The 14160-nt window shown below is 44.4% G+C and overlaps 2 protein-coding genes across 5 annotated transcripts in view; one reads left to right on the top strand and one right to left on the bottom strand.

Annotated features, from left to right (window-relative positions):
- The window catches only part of LOC139055901 (uncharacterized), a 127212-nt gene that overhangs the window by 78905 nt on the left and 34147 nt on the right, over positions 1 to 14160 (bottom strand). For 2 of the 4 annotated variants that reach the window (XR_011511987.1, XR_011511988.1), the window contains exon 2: positions 10720 to 10753. The exons of the other annotated variants lie outside the window; for them this stretch is intronic. The gene's annotated coding sequence lies outside the window, so the exon portion shown is untranslated. The remainder of the gene's footprint in view (positions 1 to 10719; positions 10754 to 14160) is intronic. 4 annotated transcript variants of the gene reach the window in all.
- The window catches only part of LOC139055900 (gonadotropin-releasing hormone receptor-like), a 563383-nt gene that overhangs the window by 12195 nt on the left and 537028 nt on the right, over positions 1 to 14160 (top strand). The gene's annotated exons all lie outside the window — the stretch shown is intronic.

Here is a 14160-nt window from a genome sequence, read left to right on the forward strand (position 1 = left end):
ACGCTTACTTCACAACGCAACGGAGATGGAAATTTTGATAACAATGACATTCTACGTGAACTCTCACTGCGGGCATAGATGGGTTTGCAGCTGGAAATCAAGAGCTGCAATGGGCAGACTATTTTCATGGTCATTGAACACAGTCACATCTTCTCTTTTTAAAGCCCAAAATGTAAAATATGCGGAGCTACACTAGATATATATCTTAATTTAGAGTGCAATTGAGGTTGCAAATTAAGTAGCACGTGTGGTTGCTACCTCGCATGCAGTGCTCCGGAGATGGAGGTTACTGTTAGTCGACAAATAGCTGACAAAATTATGAATTTTCGCTTTATAGGCAGTGGTATGCTATGAGCGCCATACGTGGCAACTACGCGGCATACACGGCATACCACTTTGATACGCCAGTAACCGAGTTCTAAATCGCGAGAAAAAGCACGGTGCAAAATGAAGAGTGGCAACTTCCACCTCGCCCCCCTTGCCCGAGGCGAAATAGCACTGGACAGATAGATAGCGGTGAGCTGGCTTATATAAAATAAAAACAACAGATATCGTGGGAATTTGCTACTTCAGCACAATAAACTGAACAATTCAGAGGAATTAATCAGTCGAGTGTCACAGCATGTTAAAAAAGCCCGAGGCTGACAGCTCTGTATTTCGATCAACGCTACTGCTCGCGTAAAAGGTTCTAGCTTTCCAATAAATGTACCATTGCGTAAAATTTTGCAAAATACATCCTACATGCACACAACCGAAATCATGACAAATTGGCAATTAGCCGCTATTTAGTAAAAGCAAACTATGACTAATGTTCTTACCTCTATATTTTAACCGTTCATGAATTGCAGATGAGGGACCACGACATATCCAGTATCCATACGGAAATGCTGCTCTGGAGCCTTGAGCCTGCGGTGGATTCTCTCTCGTAAACTTGACACAGTGCACAGTGTATGCATACACCACCCGCGTTTTACGCCATGAATTCCTATAGAAGTGAACATGGAGATACACACCAACTCTGACAATTAGACCGGAAGCTCTATGCTGCAATGAAAGAACGTCGATCGTGGCATTTCGCCGGAAAGTCCACACCAAGAATGGCCGAGCGCACTCTTGAAAACTCCACGGTCTCCTACAGCCTCCCCAAGAAAAGTTTCGCATTCCCCGCAGGGCAGTGAGAAGACGCAGAGCGTTGTTCTCCCTCGCCCACGTACCACGCAGATCACGTCGTATATCACGCATCCCCTATTGCGATATTTAAAAGCGTGATGGAAAGTTCCCGCGGGAGCGCTCCGCGGGAGGTTGAGCGTGTGATTTGCTTTTCTCGCGCGTGCGGGGTTCGCTCACCCTCGCACGAGACAGAACCATGGCAGGCAGTCTTGTCCTCACGCTTACATGAAAGAATGTCACGCTTATTGTCGGTCACGTGGTGCTTGAAAGGTCATCCGCGCCTTATTTACATGCGCGTCATGCTTAAACTTACAGTTTAGCGTGAGATTAAGCGGGGAATTTTTTAGAGTGTACAAACAAACATGTTATTAGCAGATAATTACAAACAGGCTAAGCGTTGGTTTGTCGCTGCCATGTTTCGGAGGGGATCCCAATAAATCATCATAATCACGATCATCATCATTCAAGGAATTTATACATCTGGATTTCTACATAAAAGAAGCAAAGCAGCTACTAAAACAACCGCCGAAATAATCTGTGGATGGAAGGTAAGTGGCGTGCCACTATAATAAAGCTTGGAGCACATTGTGGCTACAATAAACATGAGCTGGTGCGAAAAACCTATGAAGTATTAAGGGTGCTGGCGCTAACGCTGGGAAATGCCATCCTGTGCCTTAAATCAGAGATCTTGCCGAGGCTGGAAGTGAGCAAAGGGTCATTGGGCCAATTGGCACTGGCGGTCTTCATCTCATGACACACGTGATCCAGGTGACCGCTCATTACACTCTCTCTGGGATCACGCCGTTTTCAGGAGCGACCCAGGTTTCCATTTTGCTATCTCCAAGACCAGTTCCTACTAGACGTGCCTAACCACGGGAAAGAAAGCACAAAATTCTTCCCCTTAACAGAGTGAATTAGGCGCTTGAAGACATATCTTTGCTAAACTCAGAATATTTAGGCACCAGTTCTTGTTTTTCTGCGTGATTCTGTAAAGAACAAAGCCGGTGGCCGGCACTTTTTCAGTGGCAGTAGAGTTGGATTGCATACAGGCCGACTCGTTATGCAAGTGCATCAAAGCTATCGGACAAGACGGTAGCGCAACGTCAAGCATCACTCGAGACGACAATTTTGAAAGATGTGATCTTGTAGAAAATGTACGAAGTACATTCAGGAAGTACTTCGACCTCGAACGTGACAACGGTGCACAAGCAGCAAAATTATCGACATTCTACAAAATTCTAACAAATGTGTAGAAAGCAATAAATGCAGAATTCCCGCAAACGGGGGTAGAGGAAACACCAGCCATGCGGATAAGACGGCAAATTTCAGAACTGCCCAAAAAAGCAACAGCTAGACAAGGACTCCTCGAACGTCGCTCAGATCATCCAACATGGCAGGCGGTACAAAAACAATTAAAGTATACTAAGACACTAAGTACGTCTGTAAAATATTCTTTAGTTACAGTATTTATTCTACTCACGATGTTTGTCATTTCGAAAAGGAGGAACGCAGCAGTAGTGAATAAAAAGCTTTAAAGAGTAGCTTTCCCCACTTTGACAAAAAAATTACTTTTGTTATGGGAGATACTGTCGCACGAATTAGAGAAAGACGGGGAAGCGTCTTTTATAAGACGCTGGCGCGGAATATTTTTCAAGGTAAGGGAACGTATACTTGAGATGTCATTGATACCGTACTGAGCAAAGTAGAAATAGACACAGAAGAAATATGATCCGAATATAAATGAAGAGAAATGTAATTTACAAAGAATGCAATACGAATGTTGTAAAGTCGTATCATGTTGTATATGAATGCATATCGTTGAAATGTATTGGAAAAAACAAACAATTTGTAAGTGTCCGCCAAACATTTATATGGTTGCATATTGCTGTATGCGATTGTGTTACCTTGTATAACATAAGTAAAATCAATATAACATCGCTCGAATGTTGGACAGAATTAAGAGTATGTAGGTTGTCAAGAAGAACAAGCTGCAATACATTTCCTTCTTGAAGCAGGAGAAGTGCAAGCAGCAGCAGCAGCCGCCCGCGCCGTGGTGAATGATGTGGGCGAGGTTTCCTCTATAAAGTTTCGCGGCTATGTGCATTTGGGAGCTGTGCGCGCATAATCGAGATTATAGGTATATCACGTAGCTGTAGAAGTGGACAATTTTTCGGGAGTTTTGTGCTCTACGCGGACTGTAAAATTCACCGCGTAAGCGTAAATAGTTCGCGTATCACGTATTTCGGATGCTGCAGCAGGCGCTTCTGCAACGGGAGAATGCGATGCATAGCGCATCACGAGGAAGTTGTCCATGACAATAGTCGCTTGAGGTAAATTGCTGCTGTTGCACTAAACGACTGACGAACCCGGATGAATATTTGGAATGTGCTAAATTTATGAACGGCAAACTATTTCACACGGGAATTGATTAGGTATTTTCAAGGCAGTGCTCTGCAATGGTCATTATGTGTTAAGAATACGTCAATATTTTCACATGCAGCTACGTATTACACAGTTTTAACGCCTGGCAGCAATTATCTGTGGCATCAACACGACATTATTTACCCTTTCTGTCGCGCTGGAACACATATATAACTTATGTCTCGGAAATATACCATATTTCCATTGCTCAAAACAAACTTCACATGCGGGATAAACTGATGATTAGAATTATGATAAGAACAGGAAACAAAATTAGAAATGCGCTAATGCCACAGCATAGATTCAATAAATGGTTTGGGCTCTCCTGGCGCCAATGGCAGGGAAATATTCCCCTACGCGCCTATTTTGCGTATAAAACGGCAATAGCACGTGAAAAATGATTTTTCTAACTAGGGTAGCGACTAAACAGGCTGAAGAACAATCAGATATATGACTCGATATTAACGCCACTAGTGCGTACTACGGACCTCGTCAAGCATGTGCACATTCAATGATACGTCGATCAACTGGGTGCCGTCAACTTGTGAAAATTCCACTGATTTGAATTCGACTGCTTAGGCATCGCAAAATTTTATCCGCCCGAAAGTTAGGCTAGGATGTGTTTGGCACATACGTTCGCTTATCTGAGAATTTCCATTTGTTTATTGCTTTCTGTTAATTTAGAAATCGGTGACAACTGCGTTCGTAGTACTTTTCGCCACCTTTCAAGTTGGCGCTTACCTAACTGTAATGAACCATTGGTTCTGCCTGCTATTTGTTCCCCATGTGTGTTGTAAAAGATTCCTCCCAAAGCGGCGTTGTTGCTCCGTTTGAGTGCTTCTATGAGTTTCACAATATTCTCGACAAGCCGTACACTGGTAGGCGCGAACGAATTTCTCCAAGAACGATGGTTGTCAGCTCGAATATTTGTGCATCGTTGTGGTGCGTCCTGTCGTGCCGATTTGTTTCAAGGCCGCAAATAATCTGACGTAACAGTAGGCACGTGCGACTTTATTTAAATGACTTGAAGCCGAACACTACAACCACTACCTAACAGCCAGCTGCGAGAAGGAACGGATACCTTATTTTGTACCGATCTGTTTTATTTTGCACACTTTTATTTTGCTCTTTGTTATTCGCTGGGACGTGACTCTGACGCTGCAGTGCCACCGTCGTAGCAGGCCTCGTCACCAGGCTCGGCGCATGATAGCAAACGACGAATGGAAACGGAGCGTCGAACAATGCGGACCCAAATTGCCCCGAGGCATCGCAGCACGGACGAACGGCGATGGCATGACACCAGGCTCGACCTGGTGGCGCCTGGCCCGGTCATTGGTGCGGACATGTGCGCTGTGCGATCTCCCTTCGCTTGAGTGTTCCACGTTTGGCGCATTGCGCAGTCACGCAGTCTCGCAGTCACTGGGTTCGCGCCTAAAATAATTTCATGTGTTTTGCAAGGTATTAAACTCTTTTTTATGCCGCGTCAGTTATAGATAAAAAAAAAGATTTGAGCTTCAAAAATGAAGTGTCACACTAGTGCTATGAGATTGTTTTACTTTAATTTGCTTTTGCAGTGAACGCTTTTCTTTTTTGTTCTATTTCGCGAGCAGCCCATTGTTGCGCGCTTCGCCTGTGCTTACTCTGCCTGCGCGCAGCAAAGCCTAGACTGGCCAGTAGTTGCATCGCATTGTCGCGTGATCTTACAAGTCTTATATTGCATATAAGACGCCGCGCGTAGTTTCCGTGAGGCAACCTTCCAACTGGCCATAAAAAAAAATAGAAAAAAATTTATCAAAGAGCTTAGTGTGGAAGCCGCGTCCTTTTCATTCAGAGCTGTATTTCTGAGCAATTCTACCACAGAATGCGTTAAGTGATACTCTCCGTTGAACAAAATTATAGCTTATCTTCCACCGCGCTGCACGCTGAATATGAAACAGCGCTCAGCGGTCGTCTTGCAGTGGCCGCACGTCCTTTCTGAATGGTTCACGGGTTCTTGAGAATAGTTTTATAAAAACTCACCGAAATATTGTAAAAGCTACCGGGTAGTTTTGGCTAACCGCAGGTGCCTGTCTCGTATATCGAGCTTGCAAAACGATGGCCCTGCCTGTATCGCGAGTCTGCTTTCGTGGTGTGGCACCGGACGGCAGGGTGGCGCGTGTGGATACGGACGGGGAGAAATAGGACAAACAGATGCGTCTATTGAATTTTTTCGTAGAATTGAATAGTTCGGATACTGAGTAGTTTTTTAAGTATTTTAGAGCATAATCGAGGAGTCTGTTTAGCTAGCGTCATCGCGGCTCCGAAACTCCCCATGGCGGGATAGACGAAGAAAAAGTGCAGAACCGAAAGGGAAAACGCACTGGGGTGCAACATCAGCAGTGCGCGAAATGGTTAGCGTTGGAGGACACGAGTTTTTCGACTGCGGAGGAGGCCGACGACGCGGATTTCATGTGCAGGCTTTGTGTTATTATTGCGCGGATTGACCGTTTGGAAAGGCAAAACACTGATTTTGAATTGTATGTGGCCGTACTCCAGAAGGGGCTATTGGAGCAGGAGAAGGAGGAGACAGGGGTTTCGCTGAGAGATACCAGTGCAAGCAGCCATAGCGGAACCGACAGATTCCGGTTCGGGGCCCTATGCAGCCGACACTAGCTTGCAGGTCAATGGAAACCGGCAGAAGGAGGTCAGGGCTAGCTACGACGATAGCCTCGATAGGAAGTGTGAAACGAGAAAGGTGAGAAAAGGCAGAGGAGTGAACGGACAGAGGGAAAGGGGAACGACAGAGATTTTAGCTGGCGACTCCAACATGGCCAGGTGTCGCAAAGCAGTAGGTGATAGGGTCAGGTCGGACAACCGAGTCCATGTTGAAGCATTACCCGGAGAAATCGTAGAACAGGTAATGAATAAAGCCGTGGACAGTTGCGAGAGAAGAAGGAACAGCGGACTCTCGTTCGTTAATGAAACGGAGGCAGCCTTACCCTTCCCCTTTTGCAATAATACCCCTCCCTTTCCACCGCGGCGTCTTCGGCGCATTTTAATGTGGAATAAACGTGGTTTCATTCATTCATTCGCGATAATAGCTGCTGGTTTGATTGATATTCTGGCGGGTCAAAGGAATTACCATCGCAGCAGAAGAGCGACAAGAGTAGCCGACCTGCCCAAGACGGAACCAGATGTGAGTATCGGCACTGTCACAATACCCGAAGTGAAGAATCAATGAATCGAAGTAGAGCGCGATATACTAGCAGCAAACAAAGATTTGGGCCCTAGAAAATGAGCTCAGGCTTGAAGTAATAGATATGAATAAACAGGTTAGGAGCTTAGGCCACCGAGAAAGTTTTGGCCGTGATGGTATTCACTTCAGAGATAGGCTGAGAAGCGCAGTTGGCTCGCGACTCGCGGGGAGGGCGATGGCTTCCTTTAGAAAGGCCTCATGCTCTTCAGAAACGGTCCTCGATGGTAGCAGTAGACAGCTCTTTGTGTCCTATAGACCAGCTGCGAAAAGACGGGAAAACATCAAAGAAGAGGAGCAATCAAAAGATACAACAGGAAGGTGATCAGCTATACAAACAGGCAAGAGGACTAGCGGCAGGAGAAGTGGCTAGAAATAGAAGAACAGCTCATTAAAGGGGACATTACTATGTATGCAGTAACAGACACACATTTCGCAGATTTAGGGACGCCACCGAGGATCGCCAATTTTCTACGGGAGGGGTCTAACAAAACGACGAAGGAAAGGAAAGGAGACGGAATAGGCATGCTCATTAAGAATGTGAACTGGCGAAGAGTAAATTCAACATGTAAAGATCTTGTGTGGGTTAAGGGTACACTTGACAACAAAAGCACACTTATTGGGGAAGTGTATTTGTTGACTAGAAACAATTGCCAGCACGAAAACTAGTAAATAGTGCAGCGTCCCTCTAAAGATTTAAAGAGCTTTGGAGCTAATGCTGAAGTAATCTCGTTAGGAGATATGAATGTTCACATTAGAGATTTAGATGGTTACACCGACTGCAATGGTAAACATCCAATCAACCTTAGCGAGTGGCATAGCCTCGTAATTTTAAGTAGAGAATGTAAATATGTGGGGCAATTTACATGGGAACATGGAGATAAGCTGTCCAACATAGACTATAGCCTGATGACGGAAACATTGTGTGATAAACTGGGCAGAATAACAATAGACGAGTATGGAAATAACAGCCTGGGAGGGGATCATAGACGGATCAGGATCAGGAGTCAAGATCTAGAAGGAGAAATTTCAACGTTCAAGAGGTGAACTATATAGTGGTAAACATTTCAAATGTGATCGCAAGACATCCAAAGAAACAGTGAAATTACAGAAATATGGAAAATCTAATGCAACAGGAAATTCGGAAAGAAAATAAAAAAATTTCTCGGAAATGAAAGAGAAAGCCGTGGAGTTGGTGGAATAAAGAGTTTAAAGAGGCAAATAAAGATACATGCAACGCATCGAGAGAGCAAAGAAAAGCTAAACGCACTCAAATACCACAGGAATAAGTCGACAATATGCTGAAAAGAGAGAATAGGTGCAGATTCTAGTGCTAGCCAAAATTAAAAGTGCTTATTCATAAGGTTTTAAGATAGACAGAAGAGAGCTAAAAGAGTGCAAAGAAAGTTGTAGAACGACATGAAAGCACAAGGGAAGAACGCTGAAACAAAGCAACAGTATATCACAGAAAGTCGGGGAAATATACCCGCTGGAGTTGAAGCGATGAGATACATTATAACGACTGTAAAATAGGCATTTCGTAGCAGAGGCGATCAGGATGCGGACTCTGTGAACATACTTCCAGAAAGAATGCTGACAGAAGGCGAGTGATCTAGGCAGCCTAGATTGGAAAAAAGCGGGAGAGAAAGGTGCTAAGGGCACAGAGACAGGACAAGATGAAATTCCAATCAGATAATAAGTGAACTGGGTAAGGAATACAAGAAGTCGTTGTTAGATGCGCTGAACAGCGCATCTAACAACGACTAAAAAATCCCAGATAGCTGGCAACATAGCAGAATGAAATTAATTTACAAAATAAATAGGTAAGAAAGGCAACATCAAATCCTACAGGTCCTCAACTATAACGTACGTATTATGTAGAATGTCAATGCAGGCAATAAAACTGGAGTAGTATTTGGAGAACTACAGAACAGTTTTAGAGTGAAGGAAGATTGGATGATAACTTATCTGTGCTAACAAAGTGTATTGGAATAGCTAAGACTGACAGCCGATCGTCGTACATAACTTTCTTGGACAGAAATAGTGCGTATGGTAATGTAAACAGACAACAATTGTGAAATATTCTGAAAGAAGGGTGTCCGAATGAATGCATTGTATAACTGCTAATTAAATTGAGAGAAAATAAAGTTCACATTTCGTGCAAGACATAAGTATGGAAGAAGCAGTGGATGTTAAGAGGGCTGCGACAGGACTGTCCTCTGTCACGGCTTCTGTTCGTGATTTACATTAGGGGAATGGAGAGGGAGTTGGAGAGCACTAAATTAATGTTCGGTCCCTCGCATCATCAAAATGTAATGCTGATAGAACAAGCATTGCCAGGCCTAATATGCGTAGATGACATAGTCCTAATAGCAGGTAACCAGAGATATCCAATGACTTGCAAATATCCGCTGACAGGAGGACGGCACGTTGGGGCTTAGAGTAGACGCACTTAAAGTAAAGGCGATAGAAATGCAACTATAGTGAAGCATCGAGCACTATGGGGGTACAACTGGTCAGTGGACTGTGGAAGGGCGTAATGGGGCCTGAACTTACATTTGGGAATGCAGTGCTCTGTTTCAAGTCAGAAATGCAGTCTAGGCTGGAAGTAAACCAAAGCGGAGTAGGTAGATTAGCATTGGGAGCTCACGGAAAAGCGTCAAATGAAGCAGTACAGAGAGACGCGGGATAGGCATCGTCTGAGGTGAGGGTAGCACAGAGTGAAATATCTTATGAGCAAGGACTGGGCGACATGGAGCGCAGTCGATGGGCAACTAGAGTATTTAAGTACATGCATAGACAAAATGTACACTCCCAGTGGCGACGAACCAGGAAACTGGCGGGAAAACGTACGGGCCATAGTATTAGTGGGACAAAAAGTAACATAAAGCTTCAAGTTAGACAGACGGAATGCGACCATTGGTAGAGAAGATGGAAGGAAAGAAATCAATGGCATGCTATACATTACGGAAGAAACAGATCAGAAAAAAAAACTTTCGGTGATAACTCAAGAGGCAGCGCACTTCTTTTTGAGGCTAGGTCGAACTGTCTGAGATTTATCCGAGAAAATGACTTTTATATGGCATGCGGAAAAAACTTGAGGAAACATTACATATATCTTGTTGGAAAGCCAGGGTACACATCTAGTAGTAAATAGAAGTGGGTTCTGTCTTCGCGAAGCCCTGGCGTTTAAAGACGGCACCGAAGAGTTAAACATTGGCGCGGTAAATGTAAGTAAGAGACGGCTGGAGGATTGCTGGCCGATAAGAAGAGAGAGGGACGGGGAAAAATGTTCGTCACTACAGAATAGAACAAATATATAAAAGAAGATAGACACATGAAAATTTTTGAAATTAACATAAACATATAAACAGTAGACTATAGTGTGGTGACACATGCCACCACCCCGCTTCAAAGGTACTCCTAACCACCACCACCACCACCACCACCACCACCACCACCACCACCACCACCACCACCACCACCACCACCACCACCACCACCACCACCACCATCATCATCATCATCATCATCATCATCATCATCATCATCATCATCGTCGCCTGTATGCAAGCTCTGTAGACCGGAAATGTTTTGGGCAGTTTCGAGCTAATAAGTCCGATAACTAGCAGTATAGTTAAAGAACTCAGTCAATGGAAAACTGAACTACGTTTTTCCATCTTGAATATATTTTAAAGAGAGAATAATATTCGCAATTCATTGCGATTACGGTCAATTGCAGATGAGTCGTACGAACGCTCTCCGGGATGCTGATAAATCTTCAGGCTGACTCTGCTAATAATATTCCATGATAAGTTCGTGTATTTGGCAGAAAGCATGCTACGTCAGTAACTTGCGTGATATATTTTATTACGCTAATTCAGGCGTACGCTCACCTTTCGTAGCACGCCGTTAAAGAAGTGTGCCATCCTAAGTGAACGGAAGCAAAAACATTTTCATGATTTTAATATTTCAGTCGAAGAATCAGTGTGAGTTAAATATTTTATCATAGCACGTTTAGTTGAGTGACAATAGTTGCGATTCCATCTGAATTTCAGTGTTTGTATAAGCTCTGACGAGTCGTGTTGTGCTCTGCCTGAAGAATGACCTAGCAAAGCTAAGCAGTGTATCACGAAAGCATGGTGCAGAGCGCACAGGACAGTACATTTTTTTTAATACACTACGTGCGTCTTTCTTCCTTGCCCGGCCACCTGTGCTGTGCAAACTATGAACATAAGAGAACGTAACACAAAAGGACACTTATTAAACAAAAGTAACAAAACAACGAAAAGAAACAAAGTCCAAAAGAAAGTATTGTCAATATTGTACGTAATGCCGTCCGGCCCAGCAGCAGACTTTTTGCGACATGATGCAATTGCACATTGAAGCTTGCTTAATGTGAAAGCATGATCTAATTAAGGATATTGGGCGAGCAGTAATTTTCTGCTTAGCTAGCACTGCTGAAATATCAAATTCTGCACATTGTTATGGAAAAGTAGGTCTGGAAATAAGCTCGCAAAATTCATCTGCAACTATTGTCTCACACGTGTTCCACGCTGCAGCGAGAGCAAGAAATGGGAAGCTCTGTGTTACAGGTTCGCCTAAAGAATGAATTACTAGAATTGCACCAGCGCTGTTTGCCGAAAGTTTCCATGCGTCTGCGGATTACATTGTGTATTTTCGGAGCGTTTCTGTATGCTCCTAAACTTCCTTTCTGTCAGTATACGCTCTTTTGGATCTTCGTCGGGTGGCTCTTAAGTGTTCATGCTCTCCGTCAACTGCAGCATAATCTTTTGGAATTGAGACCTTCTTTTTGCATATGTTCATATTTACCTGCAAAAATTCTGTAAATCTTTCCACCGTTGCATGTTGATTATTTTGATCCGTTAAGCGGTACTGAAAAGCTTGCTAGTTGGTTAGTCTGCTCTAGCGCCTGATATCATAGAGCATGCTAGGGTGATTTAGAAGAATGGGAAAATGATCACTTCCGCGCGTTTGCGCATCTGCTGTCCATCCCACACCATTCACTAGATCATGTGAACACAGGGTAACATCTATGCAGCGTGAATAATTATATCCACAAAGAAATGTTGGCAACCCAACGTTTAAAACAGTCAACTTTCATTTATTTGTGGCGCACTCACTAACGTTACCACGTGCATCACAATGATCATTACCCCAGATAATGCTGTGTGCATTTAAGTCTCCACATACAAATTCATTAGAATGAGCTATTTTGAAGATATCCATTAGCGCTTCTACTGAAATCCGGTTTGAAGGTTGTAGATATAGATAAATCACTGTTATGCAGAGCTTACTAAAGGATACGTTTCATGCGATGAATTCTAGAAAGTCTGAATCACTGGACTGAATTTGATAAGATGGTATGTTCTTTATGGCGCACAGGAACACCCTGATAACAGCACCTCGACGAGAAGTCTTGTACATCACATAATTCGAGAGGAGAAAATCGTCATTGATTCCCACCCCTTGAATGCAGAGTATTGGGAAGGTGTATTGTACAAGCAGTTTACGAGAATCAGCACACTTCCACACTCCCGCAGTTTTGGCCCGGATGATTAACACAATAGTGCTTCCAGAGGCAACACGGCTGGTAGGTTGTTTGCTTCCGGCACAGCAGATAGGATTGCCTTAAGAGCTGCGAAAAGCATTGGCAAAATCAGTTGTGTCACTGATGCGGTGGTACGTTCGCGATTCACTTCTTCGGGAAGAAGAAGTGAATCAACCACGTTGTGCTTATATGAGAGAATCAGCACGACAGGCCGACGTCCTATAGAGGCTAAGTTGCCATGCGCCAGCCAAAGCGTAAAATAAACCCGTTTTGGTTGTGCTGCTGTTCAGCTTTAGCTATTGATATTTTTATCCGGGAGGGGAGAACCTCGTCACTGGGCTGTGCCGCGTGAACACATAAGCACACGCGGCAGCTTCCGCGATAGTATTGCGCGGGGGTCGACACACAATTAGCACAGCCCAGAAAGAAATATGGTGGCTTCCAGGAGGCTATCTTGAAAAGGGCTATATTACGTCATGCTTTTTTGTTCTCTTTATGTGGCCTTCACTAGGTCACCAAACGCTATCAATGCATTAAAAGACTTCAAACTCAAGCTTTTTGTCCCTGTCTAATAAGAGTAAGAAAGGTGACTTCCAGCATGATCATTTTGAATAAACGACTGTCGTGCCCCGTGCCGCCGGTTGTTAGCGAAAAAGACGAATCGGAATTGCATTGAAATCTCGCCGCCAGTGTTCCTACTTTCGGTTACGCTGCAGCTCCCAGTCGCTACGTTTAGCTACAGCTAACATGAGGAGCCGTTCATGACTTTGCTCAGATACAAGTGGGTTTCGGCGTACACCTGAGCTCAATAGGCTTCATGTTAGTTCTAGAAGCCAGTGCGCTTCAAAACTAGAGACCTCGAACCACCCCATGGCCCATACGATCCAGATGGCTTCCCTACACTTCAGCACTGTGAATCACATCTTGCTCATTTTGCTGCACATCATCGCCTTCGCTCGCCCTCGCGTCACAACATCCGCCCTCCCTCACTCTCACCAGAAGCCGACGCACACCTCGCCGCATGAGGGGTTGGCAAATGAGGGTAGCGACGCCCGCGGGCGGGCTTACCCTCACCATATCTGATTCTGAGTTTTTTGCGTCTCCCAAATTACGCAGCATTATTGACTGGCCAACAGACTCGAGAATGCCACAATCACGAGTACTGCGTGCTATTATTAAACGCAATACTTTACATATGTCCACAGGGCGAGTGTTACAAACTTAAATAGAATATCACTGACTAGCATCTCCTATACATTTCTCGTGTCACGAGGGCGAATCGAAAAGTATTTGCCGCTTTTTTTTGTTAGCCAAAATAAGGTAAGTAGAGGTAACTACAAATATCGCGTACTATATTCTACGCACCCTACACTATTTATCACATACACCCCACACTGGTTCAGACATTTGTCCCATCGCACAACTAAATTTCAGATGTCCTGTGGTAGAGTTCGTCAAGCTGACTGTGAAACCGCCGTCGGACTGCTGTCTTGGCTTCATCGTTGCACGTGAATTGCCGTACTGCAAGGAACTTCTTCAGCCGACCGAAAACGTAGACGTCACTAGGGGCGCGGTCTAAACTGTGTGGCGGGTGGTCCAGAATGTCCCACTGAAATAACCGGAGCTTGTCGGCGGTTCTGACAGCCATATGTGGCCTCGCCTTGTCGTGGAGGATAACCGCGTTGTCCACATCGAGAATCCCTGGACGTTTTCGCCTGATGGCAACCAGCAGACGTGACGGATTGGAACAATAACTGCCGGCATC

The sequence above is a fragment of the Dermacentor albipictus genome, chromosome 2 (genome assembly GCF_038994185.2).
Source record: "Dermacentor albipictus isolate Rhodes 1998 colony chromosome 2, USDA_Dalb.pri_finalv2, whole genome shotgun sequence".
NCBI classification, from domain to species: domain Eukaryota; kingdom Metazoa; phylum Arthropoda; class Arachnida; order Ixodida; family Ixodidae; genus Dermacentor; species Dermacentor albipictus.